At 35.3% G+C, this 22878-nt stretch overlaps 1 long non-coding RNA gene across 3 annotated transcripts; it reads left to right on the top strand.

The window, feature by feature from the left end:
* On the top strand, positions 7959-14928 carry LOC109710867. 3 transcript variants are annotated; one of them, XR_002216464.1, is made up of 7 exons: positions 7959-8178; positions 8254-8337; positions 8414-8510; positions 8769-8878; positions 8969-9082; positions 9170-9230; positions 14727-14928. It is a non-coding gene; the product is annotated as an uncharacterized LOC109710867 (long non-coding RNA). The 3 variants fall into 3 exon arrangements; XR_002216463.1 differs by having other exon boundaries at positions 7959-8337; XR_002216465.1 differs by having other exon boundaries at positions 7959-8337; positions 8417-8510.

Consider the following 22878-nt stretch of genomic DNA (forward strand, 5'->3'; position numbering starts at 1 on the left):
CCTTTTCTTTCTACTTTATTTCACTCCACTTCCTGATTCTTGGTGTGGATATTTACATACATCACATTTGTTTATAGTGTGATTAGTATCTGATAGTGATGGTTTCTGTCATTAGCTCTTCTACACTTCCTAATGTTTGTATGCAGGGATTTAACTAATGCGCCCCTTGATATCGGTGAGGAATTATCTTAATTATGTGTTGTTATAATATTATAGGAAAGCATTTAGGTTTACTGGCGTATTTCTTGGTGGCTTGGCTTTAGGGTATAGTTTTCCGCATATCAATTATCATTTTGCTATGTTGTTATCTTTTAATTTTGATTTGGTTGGATTAAACAGCTGATCTACTTGGTTATCCTTTTTTGGATTTTCTTTACCAAATTATATAATTTATGAAAAAGATATTCCTCATTGATTGTACAAGTACTTTTTAATTCTCGATTTAATTATGATGTTCTTATCATATTAAGTAAAACTTAGGGCTACTCATTGTACATAATATGTAAAACATTTCTACACTGTTAATGAAATCTTTAATTGAATTCATATCGTTATAATTGATAATCCAATGTCAAGAAAAAAAACTTTAAAGAATGTGAAGCCACTCAATTTGTTTTTAGTTTTTTGTCCTATTGTACATGTGTTTGTTGTTAGTATATTATTTGGTGATGTTTTGAATTTTTTTCGTTAATTTCAAGGTGAGAAATGCGTGGTCTTCGGTCTAAAGTTTGGAGAGAACCTCTGTCTTGATTTCGACATCGCTGCATAAGGTACTATCTACTTCGTGAAATTTCCACAGAGACTATATTGCCTTCCATGTGTCGATTAATACCAATTCATGTATGCAACTCTACTTGTTGACGAATCTCTAAATAGTATTATTAACAATTAGATACGCACTCGACCATATATCTAAATTAAATGTAAGCTATCAGAATAACGTTTTCCTCTTTTTGCTTTAGTATTCAATGCTTAAATAAAACAAAGATATGTTGTTTTGCCTCATAATCTAAGAGTAATTATATGAAAAATATATATATTTGTTGAAGGGCTAAATAATTCTTTGGTTTAGACCGGTCATTCGATCATTAGGTCTTATGTCATGTGCTTTAATATGCTACATCTTAGAAATGGATTAGGCTGTAACCAATAAGTTCAGCTTATTTATTGAGTCTCTAGATTCTCTCTTTATTAATGTGGCATACAAAAATTACAAAAATTGGTTAAATACACATTGAAATTATGAATTATAATTTATATCTTCAATAAGCTTCCAAATAACTAAATTGCCTACAAGTTCAGACACAATTTGGATTAAACATATTCCAACCTGAAAAGACTTTGCATTTAAGCCTGACTGGATCATGCACAAGTTTTCTTTGATTGGTTTGGATTAGTTGCTTAGGCCGTATTAGCTAAGATTAATATTACACTAAGGTAGATGGATGTATATTTGAACAGAAAAAGAAGATAAATCTATATAGGGTACAAATGATTTAAAATTTTTTGATGAATTCCTTATGAATTGTTAGTGAAGGATTGTATTTTTTTTGTGACACAGAAAGAGATCATGGAGATAAGAAGTAGGAGATTGCAATTATTGATTTTAAGGATCATCGCTCGAATTTAAAATCTCTTATTTTGATTTGAACAGTCACTAAAACTTGGCTAGGTCGGGCTTGATTCATTGCCCTCTTACTTGAAATAAGTGGATCAGGTTTGAAATTGAGTTTAGAGTTCCAATATGGGTTTTATTACTACAGATTTGATAATCCAATACTTATGATTCAGTTCAACATATTGTAAAACTAACTAGTCCGATCAGTGTGAACTTTTCTTTCTATTGAAGCTTGATTAGAATTTTAATTAAACAAAAAAGCGTTTCCCTTTCATGATACCCTGAACTTTACATTAGCAAAAGAATCGGCAAGTTCGATCAATATAAGAACGAAATCTCAAAATTCAAATGACAAAGTCTATGACAAATTATCAATTCTATTATTGTTTGACCTCATAATTTAATTTAATTTTTTATAATCATCTCAAATGTTTTGCTCTCACCACGATGAGATGCAAGATAATTGGATATTAGGCAGCTATATTAATGCATGTCTCCTTCTATTTTTAATAAGGATTACGATAAGATCTTTAACAATATTTATTATGTTTGTATATTAGATTACTCATTTATGAAAATAATGCAAGTATGATATAAGACTCTTAAATCGTGACTACCAGTTCTCATGGTACTTGATTAATAATGTGAACAGAGTTTTTTATTTTGAATTATTTGGAAAATTAACAAATTTGGCTCTTGAAATAAGAAAATTTAACTTTTGAATTTATTTTAGATGACTTTCTGATATTAGTTTTTTTCTCTCTAGTTTAATAATATTCTTTAGTTCATGTGAATAAGATTTTACTAATTTCACATACTATTTAATCTTAATCTAGACGTATAGAGTTATTTTTTTGTCTAATATATAATATTAGAATATTATTTTTGTAGTGTGCCATTATAGGATAAAAAATATTTTTTTAATTTTCAAAGTCTTTTTGATTAGTTTTACTTTGGTGTTTTACTAACTATCTATGTATTCCTTCACTATTCTGAAATTTACGAACCATTTATTTGATTGGTTGTATTTTGTATGCGAGGGTTTTCCTTTCATCTTCAACGAGACAATCGTCACGCTACCGCAAAGGCTACGCAAAGATAGTACTTCACTCTTATAAGTTTTAATTTTTTTAAATTTGTAATTTCCTACGATGATGATAATTATAGAAACATTACTTATCTTTCTTAATATTACAATGTACTTTCCTTCTGTTTTTTTTTACCGGCTCATTTTTTTTCATTATTTGGTTTAGATATTTTCAGAAAGAAAAATACTTTGGTTTATTCTTTAATTTTTAATTATTCAATGCTGAGATAAAAAAATACTTAAAAATATTAATGCAGATAATTAATAATAGTTACAGATGATAAGTGAGTTGTGCTTTCAATTAAATTATGTATTAATAAATTATTTTTTAATATAATCTTAATATTAAAGTCTAGAACATTAATCTATAAATCGTAACGATTAACTATAATATATCTGTCCCGCCGCATCTGCACGGGTTTCCTAACTAGTATATATTATTTCAAACTTCTTAAAATTTATATACCCTTTTATCAAATAATTCAACACTACAATAGCTTCTACTATCTTCATATGAAAGATTTTACCAGTTTAATGTATTAATATATAAACCAAACAAAATTTTGTTAGGCTAAAATGTAGAAAATATCCTATAAATATTCGCTTTTCTACCTTACTGCCTTGTTCTCTAAAAAATCTATTTTGCCCTTTAAATTTTAGAGTTGTAGCAGTTAGCTCAATTTCATCTTTATGTGTTAATATGCCAAATGCGTCTGTTTTATTTAGCACCAAGTCAAGATAATCAGCAGTCATTTCATTAATCGATAAAGTATATTTACCAAAAGAATTGATGAAAGATTAGACAATAATATACCTTTAGCCTTAATTTGCTATCTTTTATGTAGGATCGATTGTGTTATGTGTCTTTGAGTCCTATTGTTCTAAGATCTAAAATGTAATATCTTGGATTTGACTGATTTTAATTCTGCAATAGAAATTCGAGTTTGTACCGAAGTACTAGATGTGCAGAAAAAAAAAAAAAAAAAAAAAAAAAAAAAAAAAAAAAAAAAAAAAAAAAGAAAAGAAAAAAAAAAAAAACTAATTACTGCCTAGTATTTGAATTTCGATCAGCTTAATCTGTTGTCTTATTACTAATTGAAGCACATATTTTTGTTGATAGTCTGTTAAATTCTTTTTTAGTGAGTTCTTTATTATTTGCTGGCATAATATTTCTTTACTCTTAGCTTCAATGCTTTTCAAATTTATTATTGTAATCTTACTTACATTCGCTTAAATGCTAATGTTTCAGGTTACAATTTCACTCTCAGTGATTCGACCAACCCACATATATTCGCACTCGATTGAAGTTTTAGTGTTTAAATAATACGAAATAACCGTTATTTTTAAAAAGTTTAAGCTGGGTAGAAGAACGGTTAATTAATAACACTGGTAAGTTCCAAAACAACAGAATCCTACGTATTTGTTTCCCCTAAATCATTTCATGTTTCCAACAGTCGACAATCGAACAGCGAATAAATGGACACACGAGGTATTCTGCTTCCACAATTCGCTTATACAGTACTTGGTAAACAGTTAGAAACAACGCTGCGCAAAATATAATGAACCTTAGTTACCTACATCCAGCAAATATAATTGAGGCCCAATTAGCTAACAAAAAGGCGGATAAAACTTGATTCTTCTAATCAGTAGTCTTAAAATAAATCTGTTTCATTTAAGAAACTTTTGTGTGTATGAACTTGATACTTTAGTATTAAGTTATGTTTTCTGTCTTATATAAAATTGCGTGTTTTTGCTGTTGGCAAGATATTTCAAATCATTATTAACTTACATCGATCGGTGGTTTAATTAACCCATACCTGTTTTTTTTGATAGAAATTTTTCTGAACTTCGAGTAAAATTATTCTTTAAATAATTCGAATGTCTTAATTTCAATTTAGAAAAAATTCACAAAATTGACTATTAATATAATACTTAAGAAGTCTAGCGAAATACTAGAAAGCTTCGCGAAAATCAGCGCAAAAGTTCAATGGACGAGAAAATAGAAAAGGCAAGGTCAGAGGCAAGGGTATTTGTCTTAGGTACACACCAGGTTCGGGATTGAACTCATGCAATTCGTCCAAAAAAAATATTATATATATATATATATATATATATATATATATATATATATATATATATATATATATATTCAAGGCAAGAATCTTACTCCACTGCGTCAATTTTGTGTAGAGCAAGATAAGCCTAAGAAACTCACGCAACCTCATCAGATATCCAAGGCAAGAATTTTGCTTCAACACGTCAATTCCGTGTAGCGCAAGATAAGGCTATGATTATACAGGATACGGATTAGGATTTCCATAAGACTTAGGATAAAGATAAAGATAAAACCAAATAAAATAAAATAAAATAAACCGGGTGCCTGAACCGCGCGCCCTGCCGCCCGCCTGGCTCGCACCGTGCGTGTGTTTAGTCGAGAGCATAACTCTCATTTTCTCGCAAGTAACTAGTTTGAGAATAAAAGAGTATATAAGTAACAACAGCATACTTTTAGTTTTCAATGTGAGACTAATTCTCACATGTGAAAATTTTAGATGGGCTCCTTCCAGACAAGGCCCATCAAATATTGGGTTGTCCAAGAGGTCTAATAAGTTTTAAATCACCAAAATCGAATAAAATCTAACATTTTTAGTCCATTTCATATGGTGTGATCTATCTAAACTTATGGCATTAATATTCGCAGATTTATCCTCTTGGCTTTAGATGCATTAAATGCCTTTTGTGGTGTTTATTTGCAAAATTTATATGGTAATTAAATTAACTCATAATAATTAATCTGTCAAAAAGCTTTTAATTCATTGTCCAATACTGATTCAACTGTTATTAGATTTGCAGATCATATTATATTGCTGTGAAGTTGTGACCGGAGACCAGATTGTGTTTATCCAAATTTTGTTTATTTCGTTGGGCTTCATATAATTAATACAATACTTTCTTTCCTCTTTTGTTAGAAAATTGTAACCAGATTAATATTGTGCTTTACATCTGAATACTAATTTTATTCTGTTTGGAATAATACTTCTGAGATTAATGGAAATTCTCTTACATGATTTATACCATAAAATATTCTAAATATATAAAAAGTGTGACTATCCATACAAATAAACTAATTGACAGTTCCTCCTGTAGACGTGTCGGCTCCTCCTTTCTCCTCTTCTCCTTTCATCTCTTCTCTCTCCTCCCTCTCATACAAAATCTGAATTTCATTATTACATCTCAAGAAAGTATCAAATCTTTTCAAAATCCACCTCGAAAAGGTACCAAATCTATCAAATAATTACACCTCGGGAAGGTACCAAATCTTTTCAAATCCACCTGGGGAAGGTACCAAATCTATCAAATGATTACACCTCGAGAAGATATCAAATTTTCCAAATCCATCTCGGAAAGGTACCAAATTTTTCCAAATCCACCTCGGAAAGGTACCAAATCTTTTCAAATTCATCTCGGGAAGGTACCAAATCTATCCAAATCTTTTTCAACAAGATCTTCATTTCCCTACCTCGGGAAGAGACAAAATTCTCACCTTGATTTGGGTGTGTATATAGAAGAACCTGTACTCATGAGTTGGAATCTTGAAAAATTTTTCTAATTGCTTCTTCTTCCTCTCTCCCTCATGCACTGAACTGCACCTCTCTTTACACTAAATTTTACATTTCTTTTGTATTTTTTGGATTCGTGTTGTACCACCCTAAAGACGTGCCAATGGTGTGGGAGGTGGTTATATCGTTAGGAGTGATTGCCGGAACCTCGCATGTGGAAGGACAATCTTGCTTCTAGGACAGTACTTTCGTACACCTCGACTCACAGGCCTCATTAAATCTCTTTTCACTATAATATTTTCTACTTAATCCGTCCTTATAATTTTTTGAAAACAAAAATTAAAATTATTTTCTTTTAAAATTGTTTAAAAAGTAAATTGTTCACGCTAAGTATATGTTTGCATATTAGTGTTCAAACTGTTTGCGACGAAGCGCGGGTCCAAGACTAGTTTATTATAACAGAATAAGTGTATAAAAAGGTGTCACTTTGTTTATTGAAGTCCAGCACCTTCTTGATCGCTAAAAAATATATATATATATATCGCTAAATTACAGCACTACTTTAGGACATGTACCGACGCTACTTTAGGGGCATGTTTGTTGGGGTGGAAATCATTTTCATTTTAAATGACCACTTTCGTTGTTTGGTTCGCCGTAAAAAAGTTATGGTCGAAATTCGAGTTAACCTCAAACGACGTAATTGACTTCGGCTTATCGTGTGTCGAAGTCAATTACGGTGAAAAAAGGTAAAAAAAAAATAATAAAATAATATACTAGATAAAGATAGTTATATTTAAATATATTTAATTATGTTAGTAATTACTTTTTTATTTAGTTGACATATTTAAAATATAATAAAAATTGATTAGTTAAGTTTTAATATTTTCTTTATTTAATTTGTACAATTAAAATATGATAAAAATTGATTAATTAAGTATTAATATTTTTCTACTTTGTAATTTTATTGTTGTATTACTATAATTTATGTATAAAAAAATAATTTAGTTATTTTAAATTAAATTTTAATTATATAAAAATATAATTATATTATTTTTATTTATTAAAATATTTATTAATTATATATAAATTTTAGTTTTACATCATACACTTTTTACCAAACAAACAACAGAACTAATAAAATTCCACTTCCATAACTATGAAACAAACAGCAGGAAAGAAGTAGTTTTCATCGAACTCCACGTCAAACGAAAGTTCACTTCAACCGAAAATCCAGTTTCGGTGAAACAAACATGCCCTAGGTATCGCTTTAGACCCTAGCAACTGCAGATACAGTAATACTAAAAATGGTGCACATTTTTGGGAATACATGGACACTTGAAGTGTCACTCTATCTCATTTTTATTGTAGTAGTTTTTCTGTATAAATGTGTAGTACACTGAACTTTAGCAAATTGCAAAGTTCGAGTGTTAGAATAGTAATTGAAACTATTCTACATCCTTTGAAGAGTTGTCAAGAGGTTTTTGACAAGTTACTGGAGCGAACAAGTGGCCGGAAAAGCAAAAGTGCATTGCAAAATGCGAAAATCTGTATTTTGGCACTGTGTAGCTGTGACAGCATGATGGAGCACCGGTGCCAGCACTGTAGTTGCGTGGCAGTAAGGCTGTTTTGGTCATTTCCTTCTCCAGCTCTGTTCTTATCTCTTCCAGCTCGACCCCAGCTGATGTTTATCCATGTCTTAGCCCAGAGAACCAGATTTGAGCTATTCCCTTTCTCTATCTAGGGTTTTGGAGTTGAGAGAAGTAGAAATAGTGATTTAAGCTTTATTTTCCTCTTTTCTCTTGTTGCTTGCTGGTTTGGTGAGTTCGAGCAGCTGTGGAAGAGTGAAAAGGAGTCTTGGGGAGAGGTATTTCGTGACCTTAGCTCTATAGGAAGCTAAGTTGAAGTTTTATGAGGTAAGCTAATCATTTCTCTCTCTAGTTTGATGCTAGTAGGGAAGTTGATGTTGGTTCTTTGTTCTTTGCTGCTAGCTGAATTGGAGAAGAGTTTTAGCAGCTATAAAGATGTGTTTGCTGTACCCTAACTCAGTGAGAGCTGAGTTGAAGCCTTGTGAGGTGAGTTATTATACTAGCTACTAAGTTTGAGAGGCTAGTAATGAAATTTGAGTTTGTTCTTTGCTCTTGCTGCCAGGAGGTTTTGAGGATAGTTGTAGCAACTGTAGCAGAGAGGTTTAGCTGTGGTTCTTCAATTCTAATCCCAGGAAAAGCTGAATTAAAGCTTTGGGAAGGTGAATTAACAACTCTCTTCTCTAGTTTCATGTAATAGTGGTTATAGTAATGGATTGTGAGCTTGTTCTTGCTCTATGCTGCTAGCTAATTGGAGGAACTTTATAGTGGCTGTAGAAGTGGAGTTTGGTTGTGATTCTTCAATCTCAACTCAGTAGAAACTGAGTTAGAGCTGTACAAGGTATACTAGCCAACTTTGCTACTAGTTTTGAGATGTTGGAAATAATTGTGCAAGAGTTTATGGTGTATGTCCACCGTAGGTTCACAGCAGGATATTGGATTCCTTTGGCTGGGATTCATGAACTTTGGAAGGTTGGTTTGATGTGTTCCAACCTGAATAGAAAGGGAATTCAAGTTTGGTTACTCCTAGGTGAGATTCTAACCTAGACTATGTGATTATGTGAGGATTATTATGTGAAAGCTTGGTTGAGCTTCTAGTTGAAATTGGAATATTTGTTAGGATGCTTTGGAGGCTGCGGATCACTTTGAATTGAGTTTTGGTGATTCTTAAAGGCCAGTTTTGAAGTGCTTCAACCTGATTTAAAAGAAAGTTCAAGTGTGGATTCTAAACTAGGTATGATTCTACCTAGATTGGATGCATATATGAGATTTTTAGTAAAAGTTGAAGTTCAACTCCTAATTGAATTGGTATGCTTGCTAGGGCACTTGGAAGCTAGGGAACATCTCCAGTTGCGGGATTGCCGAAAGTCGGCAGTGAATTGGTGGGTTTGACCTTACCAAAATGGGTGAATTCCCTTTATGTCTTCTTTGACATTATAGGACTAGAATTGTTGCATATTCATGTGAATACATGTTTATTTGAATGAATTGGGGCAGTACCAATATGCATATCATATCGAATATAATAGAACCTCTATGTAGTAGAGGTAGGATTATGAAATTGATTATTTGACATAGATCACTTGTTCGATTAAAATATATTTAAGACATACATTAACTTGTGTAGACAAGTTAAGCAGGGCATCATTCAATAAGGAATAGCTGTAAAGCCATGAATGATGTATTGTGATGAAGCATCTTTGAGTTAAACCATGCAATTTCATGTTATAGACATGATGTTGGAACTCTTAGTATATCATGTATAGTGAGGTTATTTACACCTTTATATGGAATTATGTAAAGAGTATGATAGATGATGTTTCGCATGCTTGTGATGACAATGGTTATTATTTTCATCTGATAGAGCTAGCATGAACTTCTTGATTGTTATGATCTAATAAGTAAACTAGAATTCAGCATTATAACATAACATGAATGTTATACTATTGAAAATGATCTAGTTAAATGACTAGAATTGGACATGAGGATATACCTGTGTAGTCAAGTAGAAGTACTTGCCTAATATTTGCTTACTCCAAGTAGTAGAGTGTCACGCCCACGGATTACACTTTTCCGCGGCGCGGCCGACCATGCGGCCGTATACAAAGAATTTCCACTGTATACAGAAGCGATAGCTGTTAGCTCGTAAATCAACCACTACTACGAACAGTAGTAGAGAGCGCTAGAGAGAAGCAGGAAGCTAACAAACTGAAATTCATATCATAGTTCAGATCCAATATACAAAGTTACTGCGCACTGGCGAGTTAAATCCACTATGTACTAAACTCGAAAGCAAACATTTACGCTGCAGTAGGAGCACCTCTAGGCTCAGCCTCGGGTAAGGGCTCATAATGCGCGACGCTTCGCCTCGATCTGACGCCGCGGAAGGCGGCAGGGAGCCGAAACTGTGGCTCTGCAAAAAGGATAGTACCAACTGGGCGAGTGAGATAACTGTAAAACAAGTAGTCCTCGTGGGTACCGCCAAACAACATGGTCCACCACTAAGTCTACATGAAGGGAGCAAAGAATAGTAGTAAAATGCAGGAATGAAGTCCTACGTATAAACCTACACTATTCATACTTAAGCACTAACTGTAGAAAATTATCTAACCTGACCCAATCCAATCGGGACTGTAAGGATACCCGTCCGGGACTGGAATACACCCCGTCCGTGCCACGTTGCGACTATCCAGCTCTATCCACCATACTGGTTCCGTGGGAGAGGAGTCCAACTGTTTATGAGCGACCAACGGGCGAAAAGCACAAAGCCTGACTCCGGAGTGGCACTGCGTGGCGGCTAGCCCGAAACCGAGTATGCAGCGTATCTCTGCTGTCGAGCTCAAACGGCTCCAACTAGCCAAGCCAAGTAACAGGGTCTAAAACGAGGTCTAGCAACCAAACCGGATCACGTGCCCTCGGCACAATCTGTGACGAAACAGAATCTGGGTCCACCGTAACGCCGACGTCAGGCCACGACCGACACAGCTACACTCTGCTGAAAAAATAAGGCTCGGCACCTCAGCACGACGTAAATGCCATCTATACCGGTATCATCGCACTAAACATGCAACGATAAATCGAATTTGGCTCGCTAGAGCTAAATATGGTAAGTTTAAGCATAATGACGGGTAAAACACAGGTTCTTCTCCATCAATTTCAAGTCCAACATGTATAATATAAACAGTTCATTTCAGGCATGCTTTTTATTCATAATTACCTCAAAATGGCGAATCGATGAATTAAAGGCATGATATAACAAGAAACTGAACTATACAGTCGACTAAACATGCACTTGGAGGCGACACCGGATGATAACTCCACGTCTAGTGCATTCCTGGCAGTTACGGAGCTCCCTCGGCTGCGGCCAACCTGCTGGATCGACTGAAAATGTCGAGTCTCAAAAATCAGCCTATCTCGCAGCATATCAAGCATCAAATTCACAATTCAGTCCAAATAACCGCAGCAAGAGAAGAGAAGGGTTTGGCAAGCTAACCTTCACCAAAATCCACAGTAGGACTTCGTGATTCCTCGCAGTAGACCGAAACCTAACGAATCAAGTTGTTGAAATCGCGATGCTCCCTTATGTCGAGTACGAGCTGAATATAAAGTCGCGATGTAGTTCAGCGAAAAGCATTAAGTTCAATATCCAATTCCTGTCAAAACCTCACCTAATGAACTACCAATTCAGGTGGGAGGGTTCCAGAATCCAGTAGCTGGTTGATAGGGAAAGTTACTCACTCCACAAAGCCCCATGTTCCCAAGTTCACCCCAAAGAAAACTCAAAAATTGGTCAAATTCCTGTCCAGAGCACAGCAGCAGAGAAAATCTCAGTTGACCAGCTAATCAACCAAATCTACAATTCAGGAGCTTCGTGGATTCCTCTGGAAGTCTAGAATCCAGCAAACCAAGTTTCGTACGAAATCCGACTTTCTAGCGTTCGGGCACCAGGGTATGTAAGATCCAAAACCTGAAGGTCGAACGCTGTAGAACTGGGCAGATCAGCACCTTGGCAATTCTTGGAGAGGTGGATTTGATAAGCAATTGGAAAAATTCCTGAGAGATAGGGATGAAAATTCTAAGTCGCTTGTGAAGAACAGGTAAAAGCGCTCATGGGGTCCGTAATACCAAGTATTTATAAGGCTGGCTGGATGGATAAAGATAAACCCCAGGAAAAAAAATGCAATCAGTGCCGCCTGAGAACGGGCGTTTCTGGCGCCCGGACCATGTTCTGGGACGACCGGACATCCGCGACTCGCACAAACCGGCTCCCATCGTCTCCGCCGCGGTGGCGCTGCGCCCGTAACGGCTCCGGCGGAACTCAGCCTACGCACTTGCACGCGTCGAAGAAGGATATTCAGCGATGTCAAATTTCCGGACCCACTTGTGGGCGCCCGGAACTTGGGATCCGAATTGGCTTGACAGTTTCAGTTAAATTCACAACACTCGTTTCTTCGCGACGCCTGAAATGTTCTGGCGCACCCGAAATCTGGCAAAAATCCAGTTTTGCTTATTTGAGTGCGCGGTCGCAATTCTGGCAATCCATGTCGTGCATGAATTGACTCGCAACTCAGTCGATCACTCTCCAGAGATGTCGACCAGTCTATAATACTGAAGGCCAATCCTTATCCAAAGCTCAGAGAACACTACATGAGTTTATGTAGAACCATAGACTATGGTACTGGTGAGTCATTGAGTATGACCTTAGTAAACCACTTTCCTTATGTATAGGGAGTAGTGAGAGGGCTCTATGTGAGTGTGCGGGTATAGCCCATTAGAAACATCGATGTGATGTAAAGCATGTATTTGTTTAAGTCATACTATTTATTGGGAGAAATATGTCACCAAATAGTTGATAATGGATTATGACTTAGTGTTACAGTGTCGACCTTGTGTCGAGTTAAGATTCCATGTTAGAGACATGATGAACTTGTGATACCTATGCTATGGATTACGCTTGCTTGCCAATGTGCTCATTCGCACATGCTTGTGAGGGTCGTGCCCCACAAACCGGCACTCCGGAGTTAACCTAGCGACAGATTGCTCACTTCTGTACGAGACGAAGCGCCGAAGTGGATTGCCGTGGGTAGTATTGACTTCCATGGGGCCATTAGGCACGGCACGGGCTGAAGCGTTTGGAAGAAAAAAAAAATGATGTAATTTTTGGAGTATAATTATACTATACTCCAAAATATGGAGTAAACTTACAATCCACTTTAACCCAAGGAAAAAAAATTCCACCATTTTGGGCTCCCAAAGATATGTCAATTTCTAAATTTTAAATTTCAACATAAAATTTTAAATTTCAAATTTCAAAATTTTAAAATTCAAATTTAATTTTGATTTTAAATTTCAAATTTTAAATTTCAAATTTCAAATTTCAAAAACTTCAAATTTTAAATTTTAAATTTCAAATTTCAAAAATTTCAAATTTCAAATTTCAAATTTCAAATTTCAAATTTCAAATTTCAAATTTCAAATTTCAAATTTCAAATTTCAAATTTCAAATTTCAAATTTCAAATTTCAAATTTCAAATTTCAAATTTCAAATTTCAAATTTCAAATTTCAAATTTCAAATTTCAAATTTCAAATTTCAAATTTCAAATTTCAAATTTCAAATTTCAAATTTCAAATTTCAAATTTCAAATTTCAAATTTCAAATTTCAAATTTCAAATTTCAAATTTCAAATTTCAAATTTCAAATTTCAAATTTCAAATTTCAAATTTCAAATTTCAAATTTCAAATTTCAAATTTCAAATTTCAAATTTCAAATTTCAAATTTCAAATTTCAAATTTCAAATTTCAAATTTCAAATTTCAAATTTCAAATTTCAAATTTCAAATTTCAAATTTCAAATTTCAAATTTCAAATTTCAAATTTCAAATTTCAAATTTCAAATTTCAAATTTCAAATTTCAAATTTCAAATTTCAAATTTCAAATTTCAAATTTCAAATTTCAAATTTCAAATTTCAAATTTCAAATTTCAAATTTCAAATTTCAAATTTCAAATTTCAAATTTCAAATTTCAAATTTCAAATTTCAAATTTCAAATTTCAAATTTCAAATTTCAAATTTCAAATTTCAAATTTCAAATTTCAAATTTCAAATTTCAAATTTCAAAAAGTTCAAATTTCAAATTTCAAATTTCAAAAAGTTCAAATTTCAAATTTCAAATTTCAAATTTTAATTTAATTTTTAATTTTTAATTTTCAATTTTCAAAATTTAAATTTAAACTTAAATTTTAAATTTTAAATTTATAAATATGTAAATTTATAAATTATTAAATTTAAAATTTAAAATTTTAATTATAGATTTTTTAAATTTCAAATTTTAAAGTTTAAATGGTATACTTTAAATTTTAAATTTTAAAGTTTCAAATTTCAAATTTTAAATTTCAAATTCCAAATTTCAAATTTCAAATTTAAAACATAAAATCTAATTTAATTTTTTAATTTTAAATTTTAAATTTTAATTTTATATTTTGAATTTTGAATTTTAATTTTTAAAATTTTATTTTTAAATTTTGAATTTTGAATTTTGAATTTTAAATTTTAAAATTTTAGAAATTTAATTGTTATAAATACTGTGAAATTGTATAATATGTATCCAAACAGCTTAAAAATGAAGCTGTGGAATTTTTTGTACTTACAGAATTTCGTATTTCATTTAGACCAAAACCATACAATAAAAATTCCATGGAGTTTTTTAACTATGCATCCAAACAGGGCCTTACTTGTTGCATTTACTGTATTTTCTTATTGTTGTTTACTCATGCCTCAGTTGACCTAGTGGTATACTTCGCCACTCTCGGCGGCTTACCCACTAAGAACTATTGTTTAATAGTTCTCACGCCCTTTTGTTGATTATTTTTGTGTAGAGCTTTCCACAGCGGGAAAAGTTAGAGTTCTCGGCGAGGGGTCAGCGGCTAGCTAGAGCCTTCTCGATGTTAAATAGATGAACCTCTACCAATTTATATAGTTTAGTTCAGTGTTGTATACTGGGTTTATGTAATTGTACTTGTTCTTATCAGTGGTAATAAGGTTATGTGTTGTATAAGTTTATGAATTTTTTAAAGTTTTGCTCTGATTACCTGATTAAGTTAGTAGACTTTTACTATATTGATTGTAGACGCTTGGTGTACTTGTGAGGTTGTGATGTACACAGCGGGTCTGTGCACGTGACTGGAGAGCTTCCACTGAAGCCCAGGGCGTGACAAAATGTTTCATCATATGATGAGAGGATAAATATACTGTACTGCTCAAAAGCAGGCAAATAACTGATATGTTTTTTTAAAATTTAAAATAATTTATGTGCCATTTTAAAATGCTAATATTTTGTAAAAATATCTGTAACTTGACATATCATCATCTATCAATTAAAATTGTTCCCTCTGTTACCCGTTTTCATTCTTTTTGTCTTCTTTCTCTGCGACACGTTCATCGCAAGATCATAATTAAGTTCATTTTGTAAGTATACTAACACTAGAACATTTTATCCAGAAGTGTTGAGATTATTAGCCCTTTTTGGTGTTTATTAAATTTTAAAAAAAAGGGTCATAAGGCAAGTGGAAAAAAAAATAGCCATTGGATTGGAATTGCCATAGGATTAAAACTTAAAGTGGGTTGTAGATCTAACACATCTTTTTTTATATCGTGTGATTCTTGGGAATTGCAGGAGGATCTAATGAAAGATCGATGGAAAGTTAAGGGAGAGGCATTTTTGCAAGGTATTGAAATTTGAAAGGATATAAAGATTATTTTAAAATTTAAAGGGATATATAAGTTATTACTAAACTTTTAACTCCCTATAATAAATTATGTTATACCGACCATCCTTAGCGCAAGTGGCAAAAGATTTGGTGGTTGGAACCCGAGTACCCAAGTTCGAATCTTAGTTGATTCACATTTTCAGCTAAGTTTATTTCTAAAATAAATAAACGAAGTGGGTAACATGCTGCCTTTCTCTCAAACAAAATAAATAAATAAATTATGTTGTGGAAAAGATTAACTTTAAGCCTTTTTTCCTAATTGTTATTCTCATCTCCTATAATGATATATTTAGTCTTTTCTTTCATTAACCACCCTACTCCATTCAAATCAATTTCAAACTCCCCGAGGTTGCAGTTCAAAAACCTTTTGGATAAAAATGATCAATGAAAGTATGTTGAAGAATTTCTCTATATTTCGGGATCAAACTAGCAGCTTCTATAACCTTCCAGTATCCAATGCACAAACTGCTCGTCATGCATAGTGGAGGATGATAATTTGAAGATGAAATCCTTCATTGTGGAGGATAACTTAAAATTTTTCAGATGAATAGGGGCAACTTAGTCCTAAAACTCAAAATGAATTTCAAAATCACCTATTTTCATATGTGGATCGTAAACGCTAACTGACTATGCCAAAAACACATACTAATAGGAAGGACATATTCGTCGCACTTAAGGATTCAGCCATAGCACTTCACGGGCTTTAACCTGACTTAATCCATCTAAGTATTAGGTCTATTGTTGACCTCTTGCCTTTAGGTTGACCGCAACCCAACTCAACATATTCGGCTCATCAAATTCAACTAATTAGTCCTGCATCACTGGCTCTAATACAACTTGTGGATTATAAATGCTAACCAACTATTCCAAAAGTACATACTAATAGTAAAGGTGCACCTATCGCATTTAAGGGTTCAGCCACAGCACTTCATAGGCTTCGATTATGACACCCCACTTCCTAAGTTGGTCACCCATTTTAAAACTATTCTAGTCTTAGCACACTTAACCCTCTAAATCTCTTGAACCTACGTCACCCATTCTAGAACTGCTCTAGCCTTAGCGCATTTAACTCTCTAAACCTCTTGAACCTACCACTGCCCAAATATTATAGTTGGGTTAAGGGGCTTAGCCCTATTGTATATGATCATATATACGAGTATTCCAAATCCTAGAGGTGTCATATTCCTCTCCCCTTTAAGCCATGATGTCCTCGTCAGTCTCAAGAACACTTACAATGCACCAGCCAATGTGAGACTCATCAGGTTCAAGCACAATTACAAAGTACCAGACAATGTGAGATTTGTCTCACTAGCCTTAGCCGACCTTGTGGGGAGCCGCACTCTACCCACAATGGTCGTCAATTAGAGAGCTACTCTCTACCCGCTTTATGATCCTAGCTCAGTCGAGACTCATCTCACACTTTCGGCTAGTGATTGACTCTTCTACCAACTGTGATCCCTCACTTTCTAAAGAGGTCACTCATTCTAAAGCTACTCTAGTCTAACTAGCACGCTTAATCCTCTTAACCTATTGGGCCTAGCCACCTCTAAAATGCTATAGTTGGATTAAGAGTTTTAGCCATATTATATCTCATATCTAGGACTATTCCAAATCCTTGGGGTGTCACATTCACGCCCCACAGTGCAGAGGAACCCCTCGTATACACCAATAGACCCACTGTATGCACAGGGAAGTATCCCGCAACACACGAAGCGCCAATCCACCTGTCGAACATGCAAAATTCTAGGCACAACTACACAAATGTTAGGAGTTCACAACTAACAAGTATCAGAGTATAAGAATACATAACAATTGATATAAGCTAATAGATACAAATATCATCCATACATTTCTAAAATAAAACCTCCAAAATATACATCACCTACGGGCCTCGCCAGTTACACGAGTACATATTGCTATAATAAGAAAATATACATCTACTGGGCCCACCTCTAGCTCAGTCGACTATGGTAGCAGATGTTATCTATCATGCTATCCTTTTAGCTTGATTAGATGCAAAAGGAGCTGAGGAGTCTGAAATAGAAAAATAATTAAAAAAAGGGTGTAAAAACTACTGAACTATAGTCCTCAACAAGTACCATCGCCGACGACGACAACATACCCACTAAGTCTACTAGAGGCAAAGATAGTAAATAAAACTATACAAAAGCAGGATATAAATATTGGAAATAAACTACCACTATCATTCCTCTAAGCTACTACTACTGAAAACTGTAAATCATGTATAGCATGTATCAATTACCTACTATATATATAAGCAAAACTGTCAGTCACATCGACCATGTCACGCCCCAGGACCGCCAATTTGGTCGGTTCGAACATGCAACAAACGTCGAACAGACAAAGCCTCCTCTGTCCGCCCAAGGCTCCACAACTATATAAGCATGTATAAAGAAAGAAAGAATTGCCCAGGAAAATTTCAATAGACATGACTTGCAAGAGGGCAAATAAATAAGAGCAAGTGAAAGTAAATTCTAACTATTACATCCATACATTGAACTTTGATTACATAACCAAAATACAACTCTTTTTTAGGATTCATATCCCCCAAATACATCGTTCATCATTCTTATTACAACTACATGTCTTTTTCATCAAATACAAAAGATGAAAGTAAAGGGTACAACTAATGCTCGGAGGTCTACTACCTAGGGTGCTATGCCCTTATCCCGATCCTCAACCGCCCCGCTCACGCTAGAATCTGCAAAAATAGTGAGGTGAGAACTACAAGAAGTTCCCAGTGGGCTCGGCCACTGACCCCGCCGACTCTCCTACTAGGTCTAAACAGGCGTAAGTAGAGAAAGGTAGATTGATAAATAAATAACTTAACTAATGCAGCCACTATGCCTGTAACAAGAAACTAACACAAGGAATATTATGCTCATGATGCATGTCCTTTCTAATACTTTACCCAATCATCTTGGCTAACCTGTAGGTTAAGCCCAACTCATCAAACCAAATCCCTTTTGTCGGAGAGAATTCCGCTACCACCCGACGAGACCGTCAGCTGGGGAGAATTTCGCTACCGCCCAGTCAATGACAACTCCGGAGCTCACAGCTTGAGGTGTAGCGACCACCCTCGAGCATATCAGACTATCTGTGAGTATGATCCAATCCTCAACCTTGAGGATACCATGTCACTAATGTCATAATACCCGTAGTGTATCATTTTCTAGCATTCCATGTTTCTAAGTGCTATTCAATCCATCTAGTCATAATATCACCATGTTTACTATATTGTCACAGTTCACAACTTGGTTCATACATCTATAGGGTTCTTATGTCCAAAGTTTCATTGTCAATTCACATATATCTTTACGTTGGAAGTACGCAAAAGATTCCATATAATACCATTTAACCCTACAATGCATGAATACACACGTATGCTCAAGAAGGTGACTTAGACATAACGAGAAATTCAACCGTTTCGGATAGCACCACCCACCTCGTAGGGATGCCGGGATGCTTGAATCCAAGTCCCGCAATTTATCTTCGCCTATTTCCCTCGACCCAACACTAACGAAGGCAAAATAACGTTTTTCTTCAATAGGACGTCGTAGGCTCGTCGAAACTCCAATCCGAGTTGCCCAACGCGTTGAATTATCCTTCAATTAGGAATACAAAAGGTCAATTTCATCATAGATCTCAATTTCTACAAAATTCTAAATTTAACCCTAGGGTTTGCATATACCACATATACCCAATTTTCTTAGGATTTCATGGAATACTCTAAGCCTTTATATCCCAAGAATCTTAAACACATGCAATTTATGGTAGTTAAATTAAACCCTAACTCATACATGCAAAGGAACTCACCTTGACTCCCATGCCCCACAATCCCTTCCTTGTTCTTGAGCCTCCTTACCTCCAAGAGCTCCAATCCACCCTCAAAATCTCCTCCAATTACACCTTGTTGGAGAGATTCCAGAGAGAGAATGAGAGAAAATGAGAAGCTTTTCTCATGTAATGAGAATGAATGCATTGGGCCCTTTATATAAGCCATCATAATTGCATTTAAGTCCTCCAACTCTTGCTATTTATAACTATTCAATTTCAACCCTTTGCAGAGCTGAGTACCGGTACTCGAATTGGAGTACCGGTACACGAGCTCTCCAGTACCAATACCTGTTTCCGAGTACCTCAACCTGAACGTTGGCAATTTGGGTTTAATATAGGGTTTCGGTATGCCACCCCTAGTACCGGTACCCGACCTCCAGTACCGGTACCCGACCTCCAGTATCGATACCCACTACGTAGTACCGGTACACTCCAAAGGAGAACCCAAACCCGAGAGTTGGCTATTCGGGTAATCAACTGAGTACCAGTACTCAACCATCAGTATCGGTACACAGCCTATCCAGTACCGGTAACCCGAGAGCTGGTAGTTTTGCACTCATATTGGGTACCAGTACCCCATTCCTGGTTTCGGTACTCAATACAATTTCTGCCGTTCCAGCAGACTTAACACTTCAGAGCCCGTTTCCGCGCCCGGTTTGCACCGAAAATACTTAAATACTCTCGAAACTCACTTCTAACCATCCGAATGCCTTCAAGGCAACTCGGGGACTTCACTTATCACCTTCATACCACACCTTGATCAATTTGATCAATGTTAGCATTACGATTCGGGGATTCGGTATATTAGAAATCGACTCATAAGTTCAGTCAAGCTTGTACCTGCCTCACACCCGACCCCCACACTAACTTGGTGGTCCATCGACGCACAGGCAATCTATCCACTAAATCAGCCACCAGCCTCCAGAGGAGCAATTGAGAAATGCGATCCACTCGAGTGTAGTATTTTTATTAAGTACATTAGGGTTCCTGCATGCTATGGTCATATGCGAATGATCACCCAGATCATATCAAATACTGTCAAGGTGCCGTTGGCATAATCATGAATATGTCACTGTTTAAAACCGCTATGCTTACCCAAGGCAATAATAAATCATATGTCGTTCACAATTTGTCACCACCCAAATCGTGAGCATATATCCAAACTAACAGGTTACGCATATATCAATAATGTCATCTCTACTAAAGAAAAATAATAGGAAAGTGGAGGAATAAATATATTGTTAGATGTGATCTGAACCAACTCTCAGGTAAGAATTATGAAGCATATATATATAAGTATGCTGTCATAGTAACAGTTAATTCAACTTCAATAGTGAGGTATCCAAATTGCTACCATGTCAATAGGTTAACATACATACTAAATTCTACATACTAGACATGGTAAGAAATTCGCTATTTTTAGCAAATCCATCTGTAAATATTGTCCAATGCAAACAAGAAATGTAGCTCAAAATCCCCTTCCTCACTGTCTCAGAAAATCGGTAAGAAAACCAACAGAAATCCTGCTCGTAAAACAATCAAGCATTAGCTAAAAACGCGTCCAATCCAAAGCTCCCAAACAAAAACCAAATCTTCAAACCATTAGACCAAATAATAGTTACCTACCTTAAGTCCAGATAGAGAAACGGATCCACAATTTGCCTCCTCCTCATACACTAGTCCAACCTCCTCTACAGCATCATAGCAGAGGAGACTCTTCTCCCAACTCTCCTAGCTATAACAGAGGAGGAAGAAAATAAGAAGGAGAAGAAATGGAGTAAAGGAGGTTTCTTGATGGCGGAGTGAGAAAAGAATGGATGTAATACATAGGCATATATACCAACGAAGAATTTCATAAATGCATCAGAAAATAAAAGGTAACACACCCTAGCCCAAAAGCGAACTTTCGAGCACCCGGAACTAGATTTTCAAGCATCCACAAGCATCGAAGATGCATCCACTCTCTTATTCGAGCGCCCGAATAGAAGCCCAAAGTTGTTGTTAGTCAGTCCACAAATTTTCGGGCACCCGGATAGAAGGTTGAATCTGTCATAGCTGCACTTGATCACATGCAGATGCTCGAAACCCCATACCTAAAACTCCTGTGACACTGTGCATGTGTCAGCACAAAGTTAGATCATTACTAATCTACCCAGGTTGCTACAGTAATTTCGGGCGTCTGGAACTGGGATTCGAATCAACGACAAAGCATGTACATCACTTTTGGGCGCCCTAAAGTCCTTTTGGGCATATGAAACTCATTGAAACTTTAGTTTCATTAGGATTTTCAATTTCGAACCTATTTCGCATCGATTTTGCATCAAAATGGCTCCAACTCGGTTCGCCACGTTATAAACGTGCAGACCAAGCACTGCAAGTGTGATCTTGCCCACCAACCAATGTCTAGTACACTTTATTGACCTGACTCAATCCATCTAAATGTTAGGTCTATTGTTGGGCCTTTTGCCGCTAGGTTTATATTGTAAACCGCAGCTCCACTCAACTTTTGGGCTCACCCAACTCAATTTATTAGTCTCTTAAGCCTATTATCACTGTGACGCCCTACTTTCCAAGGAGTCACCTATCCTAGGACTATTCTAGCCCTAACACGCTTAACTCTCTTAATCTCTTGGACCTAGCCACTACCCAAAATGCTATAGTTGGGTTAAGTACTTTATCCCTATTATATCTTATATATATAGGACTACCTGGAATCTCACATTCCCCCTCTCCCCTTCCCCCCTTTAAGCCCTGATGTTCTCCTTAGGCTCAAACTCACAAATACCAGAAGATGTGAGACTCTTCTTGCTAGTTTTAACCGATCTTGTGGGGGAGCCGCGCTCCACCCACAACAATCAATAGCATGAGAGCCTTGCTCTTTCCGCTGTATGCTTAGTTAAGATTTATCTCACACTTCTGGCTAGTAATTGGCTCTAATACCAATTGTGATGCTCCACTTTCCTGAAGAAAAAAGTAGAACCGGCTCCAATCGGAACGCAACTTTTCCTCCTATGTGTAGAAACGAAAAATTCAAGTTTCCTACACGCTCAAGATCGCACAACCACCGAAGAAGACAAGAACGGAGAAATAGACAGCTCATAATAATAATCTCAAACAACTCCACATATAAAATTAAACAACTTTACTAAGAGTATCCAAAACACCATACAATGAAAGTCGAAAAATATCAAATAAACCTTCAATCAAAACACCTTACAATGAATATTCACAAGAGAGGAGAAGAAGTAGATTAGAGGTCGCCTGCCTCAAACCTAGCAAAAACTCAACTACCTTTGGACCCTCTTTCACAGTTCTCTTGCACTTAGAGAAAAACACCAAAACGAATTTTGAAGCTTAAGAGAAGAAGCTCTATTTTTCCTCATAACTTATTTTCTTTTGACCC

This window comes from Ananas comosus, linkage group 5 (assembly GCF_001540865.1).
Source record: "Ananas comosus cultivar F153 linkage group 5, ASM154086v1, whole genome shotgun sequence".
NCBI lineage: Eukaryota > Viridiplantae > Streptophyta > Magnoliopsida > Poales > Bromeliaceae > Ananas > Ananas comosus.